This window comes from Dermacentor silvarum, chromosome 6 (assembly GCF_013339745.2).
Source record: "Dermacentor silvarum isolate Dsil-2018 chromosome 6, BIME_Dsil_1.4, whole genome shotgun sequence".
Lineage (NCBI taxonomy): Eukaryota > Metazoa > Arthropoda > Arachnida > Ixodida > Ixodidae > Dermacentor > Dermacentor silvarum.
Genome location: NC_051159.1, coordinates 30,518,645 through 30,527,645, shown reverse-complemented (window position 1 = coordinate 30,527,645; position 9,001 = coordinate 30,518,645). Strand labels below are relative to the sequence as shown.

At 48.6% G+C, this 9,001-nt stretch overlaps 1 non-coding gene across 1 annotated transcript; it reads left to right on the top strand.

The window, feature by feature from the left end:
• The first annotated feature begins 2,366 nt into the window (after positions 1-2,366).
• Positions 2,367-2,441, top strand: Trnas-gga (transfer RNA serine (anticodon GGA)). The gene has a single exon. It is a non-coding gene; the product is annotated as a tRNA-Ser (tRNA).
• Positions 2,442-9,001: the final 6,560 nt, after the last annotated feature.

Sequence of the window (9,001 nt, the reverse complement as noted above, 5' to 3'; positions counted from 1 at the left end):
GCTTCCAATGGCTTTCGCTGCTTCCGCCCCCAATTCTGCACATAGCAATAACATTAGAGTTGTGCAGATAATTAAGATCCATGACCAGCTCAGACACTAAACTCTTCTCCCGATTTATTATTTATCACCTCTCAGCAAGTGCGATACTGCAAAATGCTCATTATTGATAAAGACAACCTGCCAGCTTCAAGCTTTAACGCTAATCTCAAAAGCATGGCAAATCTCAAACGGGAAAAGCCCGACACTCACGTAGCTGCAGTCACGGGCTTCCTTGCGAGGTCCACGGGCCACGTTGGTTTAGTTGGCACAAGTTTCAAGGTCCACTGCCCTCCCGCAGCTGCCATCGAGCTGTTACGAGAGGTACCAGGCTCCCATGGGTAGCATGATACAACGGCCGAAGGTATGGGCTGGAGTAGATCCTGACAGTGACGAGGCAAGAGGTAGCTAAAGAATAATATGTTTACGAGGACGAAGCGTGATGACGAAAAAGGCTCTGAATGCCGGAGGCGCCGGCCTTTTATATCCACCGGAGAAGGAGTAGGTTGGAGCTCTGCCTGTCCGGGCACGTAAGGGGTGCCAGCAAGGGAGGGAGAGAGTAAACATTTTATTTGAAAAAAGAAACAGGTACAAAGAATGTTGGAGGGACCCCTAGTCCGGGGTCCCTAGAACGATCTCAGCGACAGCACGGGCCCGTTGAACTATAGGGCCCGGCGGACCTCGGGAGGCCCGTCGCGGAGGGCATCCTCCCACAGCTCTTTGGTGGGGAAGGGGTGCAGGATGACTGGCAGGGGCGGGAATAATTTTGCGGTGCACTCCACCGTGACCTGGAACGCCGTGGGGGAGCTGCTACAGCCCGGGCAAGAGTCTGCGTAGCGGTCAGGGTAATATTTATGTAGGGAGAGGAGGTTGGGAAATGTTTGTGTTTGCTTTTGGCGGAGTGCCACCACTTCCTCTCGCGAGAACGACAGCGGCGGCGGGCCCATGATGTGTCTAGCTCGTGTGTAGGATTTTAACATGTCTCTATGTGAGTGGGGAGCCCACCTGATCTGGACTCCGATCCTCGTCATGCCGGGCAGCTCGGAGTGTAACTTCTCGAGCGACAGTGTGTGCGCGGTCATTACCCGACAGTGAGGCATGGCCAGTAGTCCAGAGCAAGTGAATGCGTTGTGGGGCAGATGTGTCTGTGTTTGGTGACTGGTGCAGGATATGCCGTGTGCCGTCAAAAAGGCGCGGCATACTTGCTGGGAATCAGTTAGGATATACACCTCCCCAGTAATCTGGAGAGCGTGTCGCACAGCAAGCGCTACTCCAAGGACTTCTCCGTGTCCAGGTGTAGAACCCCGCAAGGAGGCGGCCGTAATAAATGTTTCAGCGACATCCAGCAGTACCGCGGAATACCCGTTGTGACACCGAGCAGCATCCGTGTATAGGGTATTTGTCTCCGGGATGTCACCGAGCATGCGCATCAGGTAGCGTACACGGGCGCGCCGGCATCCCGCGTCATGCTCAGGATACATGTTTCGTGGTAGTGGGTGCACCTTTAAGGCTGTACGGACCCAAGTCGAAACAGTGATGGTGATGTCCTCATCGTAATTGTGCAAAACTGGATGTCCCAATCTCGAGAGCAGGCGCTGCCCAGTGGGTGTGAGCAAAAGACGTTGTCTTTCAGTGGCCCACTCAGCTTCCAATAAATCACCGAGAGTGTTATGCGTCCCTCCTGGAAGGGAGAGAGCACTGCACAGGGGCTGCGCTTTCCAACATGCCCACAATTCAGCGCAGCACGTTCACAACAACGCGCCGTGCGTTCATAACAATAGATAGATAGATAGATAGATAGATAGATAGATAGATAGATAGATAGATAGATAGATAGATAAACAGATAGATAGATAGATAGATAGATAGATAGATAGATAGATAGATAGATAGATAGATAGATAGATAGATAGATAGATAAGCTCAAAATACCTGAAGCATACTTCAGGTATTTGATGTAATAGTTCAGCGGATTTCCGCTGAACTATTACATCAAACACTTGCCTTTGCTTCGAGTTGTCGACAAATTCGACTTCGCCCTGCCATCTGCTAGCCGCCTGGTTAGCTCAGATGGTAGAGCGGCTGCCCCGGAAAGGCGGTGGTCCCGGGTTCGAGTCCCGGACCAGGACGAATTTTTCTTCAACTGCGAGGCCTTCTTTCGAGGAACCCGGTTGGGTTTCCATTGTAGCAATTGCTACATTTAGGTGGAAGTCTGTTTCCCTTTAATTACTTATCTCCACCTAGCGTATTTCCGCTGAACTTTTACATCAAACACTTGCCTTTGCTTCGAGTTGTCGACAAATTCGACTTCGCCCTGCCATCTGCTAGCCGCCTGGTTGGCTCAGATGGTAGAGCGGCTGCCCCGGAAAGGCGGTGGTCCCGGGTTCGAGTCCCGGACCAGGACGAATTTTTCTTCAACTGCGAGGCTTTCTTTCGAGGAACCCGGTTGGGTTTCCATAGTAGCAATTGCTACATTTGGGTGGAAGTCTCAGTTTCCCTTTAATAATTTCAGTAAGAAACAACTCAGCTCACACTTTGGTCGCTTATAACGTATCTGATGTGATTATAATTCTGCCTTTGTGTATGGTTCTGAGTATATAATGTATACATCCTGTTTCGTTTTCTTAGCAAATGTTAATCTTGTAAAATTCAGTTACATGCCGCTGCGCTTGCTGCCAGCGTTTTGACACTGGTTGTCTGCGGTCATCGTGTGTGATCTATTCACGTTTGCTTGTGCGCGCTGACGCCACGCTTGTTCATTCAGTCAGTAAGCGAATGTGTCCAAGTTTATGCAGCCGATAAATCTACTATCCCTACTCCGAATACCTCTCTACTGATTTGCTATCGCAATTGATGCTTCGCCTTACGGGCGAAACTGCGACATTTTTCACATGAGACGCCTTTTCATGCGGACGCAAGGAAATTGGAAGGTTTTAGGGCAATGAAAAGCTGTTTTAGAGGATTTGGTCGAAAATTCAAGCGCGTTCTAGCAACTATTAAAGGTTCCTAGCTCAGGTTGGAATAGTATATTACCGCGAAAAACGCGTATGCAGAAGTTATGGTTTCAAGGTAGCACACTTGGTTGAGAATGCCATCCGGACGGATATATAAGAGAGCCATAACGAGCGTATATGTACGTGACTTCTTTGATTAATGGGGCCACCGTGAAGTTCGCTCATCCTTAGCAGCGGGACGAAGAGGATTGTTACATTTAAGAGTCCTCATAGCCACACATCAACAATCGCAGAGCCGCACTAAGCTGCGGCTCTGCAGCTTAGTGTATATAAGCTGCATACAGAGCCGCAGCTTAGTGCGGCTTAGTGTTTGTAACTGCGTCTCGGGGAAGATGGTGTCCGCGGCTGTGTTGCCGGAGCACTAAGTATTTTGAATATCGCCTATTAATAAATAATACGAATAATTTGATTATACCTTTAATGTAACCCGTCAACAGCATTTTGTAGAGGGCACCCAGGTTATAAAGCAATCGTTCTTTTTTTCTATGCGGCTTGGAAGCAAGCCAAGAGGAGGGGCACTACTTGCTCCGTTGGTGCTTGCGTAGATAAAGGGCCTTATTTGTACCACGGTCACCAAAATATTGTTTTTAGATGTTATCTTATTGGGTCAACCATTGAAACCATTTTGTGAACTAGGAGAGCTAACCCATAACGCAAGTTTTCTTTGACGAAATGGAAAGGGTTAGCGCTTGCTCTGCTTTTTCTTACTCTCCCCTTCTAAGTCTTTTCCACGTCGCGCTAATTTGTACGCCTTAGACTAGTACCAACTACCCCAGCCACATTTTCTACTCAAAGGAAAGGCGGTTGTGGTGTAGGGATAGGCCAGCAAAATAAACAGAACCCACATAGGCTCGCTTACAAATTATAGCTGCTTTTTGGGGGGCAGAGGGGCTCACTCGCCCTCAAACACACCAACCTTCGATCAGTCGGGCTTAGTCGGTCTCAGACTGACCTAAATTTTTGTTAGCTTGGAAGATCCATCCTCAGACTCACCAGAATCAGATTCAAGCCGGCCCACCTTAAGAACATAAAACTACACTCTCTCAGGCTTGCTCAGATTCACAGAATGACGGACACAGTAGTAGCAACAAAATCCTTGACTGAATATTCATTCGAACTCACAGAATTGTTCGCTTGGTTCGAACAGACAGATCTACATCTTATTTAAATCACGAGTGCGATAGAGCCTCACTGACTTATACAGCAAGATCACAATTTACTTCAGAGTCACGGCCGGAATCCCGTCTACTTGCACTGTCATGTACACTCATATGCTGGCCCTCACACGTACTTATTCACGACGATAATCGGGACCACTCACAATCAGGCGTTCACTGATGATTGGAGTCACGTCAATTAATACAGAATGACACACTCTCCTGTTTACTCTAATGCTTGTCATCACTGGCTCATCATCAGCCTCTGGTGCCGCTCACGCTCGCCTTCAGGCGTACCTACTTTCTCGCACTTACACCTAACTAGTCAGTCTGAATCCCATTCTACCAACGTGGTTAAATGCATGTGAGTAAGTCGAGGTGATTATGAGTCGATGTGAACTTAGAGGGCCTGAAATTAGCGGGTCTAGGCCACACACGTAATTCCATATTTTCGAGTTCGCCAGACTATACGTTAATCTTAATCTTGGTGAGAGGCCATTAATCAGAGTTTGTTCACTAACGATTGGTGTTCGATTCAACAATCTTGTGTGGGTTTCAATAACACAAACGGGTTGTGTCACTTGAATCAAAGCTTGAAGGCGTGCGATGTCAGGTGGTCAATTGTATAACTGTTTTCGTTCACTGTGCTCGAGCTACTAAACTGGGCCATTATTCATCGAGGCGTTCTTACACTAAAATATTTTTGTAAAACCATATTCTAGGCAATCGCCATACTGGCCATTTTGCTAGTAAGGGCACCCATTCAATGGCGAAGAACACTTATGAACAAAAGGCTTTGTGAATTGCGCCCTTGATTTCGATTTCCTAAGCTGCCTGCGCCTAAGGTTCGCAAGTCTTGGGAGTGCATTTCTCAAAAGCACCCAACTCTTGCGCTTTCACTAAGGTGTAATTTGGGCCTATGGGCTCTTCGTTTGAAAATGCAGGGGAAAAAGAACACTCGCTCGCGTAGCGTGCAATCCTCCTTCGTACGCACACAAATACGAACCTACTGACCAATCGACAACAACATCATTGTTACCTAGGTACTACTGTTAATCCAGGCCAACGTTGCCTTTTCTCTCCCGCGAACATTTGTGTCGCTTAAAAGGAGTCGAACCAAAATGACTACCTCTTAGGTTCTCCTTCAATGAACACCAATTTCACTCCGGTTCAGTTTCCATTCGCAGAAACAGTTCAGAACAATGCGCTTTGTCGTCGGTCTCTTGATCTCGCATGTTAGTGGCATAGGTCGGAAAAGTAACCGAACCTCTCAGTGTCATTCGCAAAATTTATTTTTTCCTTAGGGTTGATTTGCACTCAGTTTTACAAAAAGTCTACTCAACTGGGCTCACGCAGGCTCAGACTAACAAGTAGAGTATATGAGTCGAAACACGAAGTTGTTTGCTGAGCTGCTCGTGCAGTGGCAGACCGCCCGCTTGAGACCCTAGGGTGTTTTGGTCAGAAACCACATAAACTCATGATGAATTCTTATTTTATTTTCGTTTCCGAAGCTTGAAGCGTGATGTTACAGGGACCACAATGTTACAAAGAAGCGTTCTGTTACATAAAAACCCGAATACCAAGCTCTCAATTGCTTGGCACTGTTCAGCTAAATGTAAGCAACTGTGGTTCATTAATAAAAAAATTGACCTGGCTACCTTTCTTCGTTGCACAGCGCAAGCAAGTTTATGTTAGCATTTCGGTTACTAAATCCATAGATCAATATTTTTTTAAACCTTGTGGTACGCTTCTGACTTTCTCTTTACTTATTTGGACCGGCCTCAATGGATCAAACACTACGTTAGCGCTCAATGACGTGGCACGAACTAATTAATGTTAAGTAGACAGTCAACCTATATTCAAAAACGCAAGTTTGAGCTCACGTCGTAGAGGCCAGAGCTGCAACTATTCTGCATTGCATATAATAGCGATATGTGCTTTGCAAGATAGTTAATCTGCAATAACGACACCTAAATATATTCAGCGAGTCACGTCTTTAACTAGCTCGATCTTGTTTACAATCAAAAAGAAACAGTTGATTTTGTTTCTATTGTAACCCTAAAGTAAAGTGTTTTTTACAAGATTTATTCTCATTATCTGTTCCATTCACCCACTATGGGAGAGCCGTGGAGAGCCGAATTGATATTTCGTCCGCTCGATGTACACCTTGAGGGCGGGATTTGCGGACACAAAGGAATTATATAATTCAAAAGGCGGCGCTTTGACAGCGTGGCACATCATGCAAGACGGTGGCTCCATCTCTCAATCTTTCCACATTCTTCCACTACTCTCCAGATCTTTATACGACGCACCTTCAATATCAGAAGTGTGTGCTATCCGTTACAAAAAAGACTGATAGATGGCGCCACCATCCCATTCGACGTTGCATTGGCTCGTGACGCTTCCCTCCACTCCATGTCAGCGTTGCGCAGATGAAATCTCAAGTTCCGTCTGGCCTTCGGGATCTTCAGGAGCCCGGTGTCTACGCTCATTACATTACTGTTGCCGTGTAATGACACCTCTTCGTGTATCCAGTAGCGCAATAAACATAGTTAAGCACAATTTATTCAAAGTATATAGTTCTATCGCCCCCTAAAAATACATTACCAAACATAGTGCCCCAAATAAAGCAGTTGTAACTGAACGCCTCAACAGTGGCCAATGCTCCTGTACTTAAGAAAATTGATTGGAATGAAAACGTTGTGGTACTATAGCGAGGCACCAAGAAATGTGTTTTTTTTTTCTTTCATCTAACCAGCGTGAAGTAACGCCACAGAAACACGAGTGCACGAGACGCCGACATCACAAACGCGGGTGGTGCCACGTTTATGTTGTCTGCGTCTCCTTTGTGCCCCGCTTTTTCCTTCTGGGAGCATTAATAAGGAATCTCGCTACCAACTAGCCCGATTAACAGCACAATTACAGTACTCCAAAAAGAGTTTCACACTGTACCTTAAAGCAAACAATTCAGCGAGAGCCACATCGGACCGGCCAGAATCTTGGTGACGTTAGGGAAGCTGAGAAGCAGGCTTGCAAAAAGTCCATCTTCCTGTTCACGCAGTTCTCCAGCTATCACATCTCCAGAAATGTCAGCAAAGCCGCAACTGTCTACCAGCCATTGTGATGTCACCTGTTCGCGTCACTGCAAAAATCATCGCAAGGCTACTTAAGCGGGTTGCATCACTGTTGTAAGCCACTTGGCGGTGTTGGGACGCGAGTACGCGCGGAGGAGAGAGAGAGAGACGACTCGACGGCGTGAATCCCAACTGTCAACTGGTTTTATTTTTCTTTCGCTTCAGCAGCCCCTGCGTGGTGGTGGTGGAAAACGTTTATTGAAAAGGCCCGAAGTAAATAAAATTAAAAAGCAGCGTTGTGGGCGGCCTTCAGGCTGCCGGTTGTGGCGTCCAGGCCGTGCCTAGTCGCGACGCCCTCTGCCCAGGTCACCAGTCGGAGTTGGAGATCCGGCTCGGTGCTGGACAAAGCAGCCTCCCACTGCTGCGGGCTGGTTAGGTGCCAAGAGGCAGGGGGAAAGTGCGCCGGGTAAGAGAATAAGATGTGATCGTAATTGGCGCGGGAGCTGTCACATTAGCGGCAGGCCGACGAGTACGTCCCGAGGTGGAAGAGGGCAAGACGTGCAGGAGTAAGAAAGGTGTGGGCCTAAAGGTGGCGCCACAAGTGTTGGTGGTGCTGGGAGGGATTTGTGCGGTGGGGGGAATGTGAGACGAGATAGGCGGTAGTGCAAGGTGATATCGTGGTATGTGAGGAGCGCATCGCGCGTATCCATTCCCGGCGGGGGCGGGCTTGCTCGGTCAGTCGAATCGCGAACGATGGAATTGGCCGCCTCGTTGCCAGGATGGGCCACGTGAGCGGGCACCCAGATGATTTGGATTGGGCGAAAGGGAACAGTGTCGAAACGCATGATACCGGAGGCCGGGGATGCCACCCGTCCAACCACGTAGTTGTAGACTACAGGCTTGGAATCACTGGAGGTTTGCGTGATGGCAAGGGCAATAGCTGCCTCTTCGGCCTCGACCGAGGTGGAAGTGTATACTGAGGCAGTAAGAGTGGGTCGGAAAGAGTTGTCAGTGACTGCAAGGCATAGGCTGGGTAGTGGCGGTACGGGGCGGCATCCACGTAAGCCACAGCGGGTTGCCGTTCGTACTGACGCCAGAGCGCGGAGGCTCGCGCTGCTCTACGGGACGGGTGGTGTTCAGGTTGCATATTCTTAGAGAGGGTATTAACGGTTAGCAGGGAGTAGACGTGGGAAGGGATGGGCAGTGAGGTGGGAAGAGGGGTAAGAGGGGAGAGTTTAAGGGTAGAGAGAAGTGCGCGACCAGGCCGAGTGCGGGAGAGACGGAGGAGCTGGGCCGTGCGATGGGCCTCCGAGAGCTCTTTAAGGGTGTTGTGGACGCCCATCGACAGTAACCGAGCCGTTGAAGTCGATGTGGCAAGAGACAGGGCTGACTTGACCCTGTCTTGCCACTGATTCACTTGCCTGGTAAATGAGGCTGTTGACTTTGTCTTCCTCGGTGCGTGAAAGGAAAATATACGGAAGAGAATAGATGAAGCGGCTGAGAACGAAGGCCTGGACTAAGCGGTGGAGGTCGTGATCGCGTATGCCGTGGTGACGATTGGCAATGCGGCGTATTAGGCGGATGGTCTGGTGTACAGTGTTTGTGAGTCGAGTGATGAGGGTGGTGTGCTTGCTATTGGACTGAAGAAAGAGTCCGCGGATGCGGAGAGTAGAGACGAGGGGAAGGGGTGTGCCGTCAAGGGAGACTGTGAGGGGAGAAG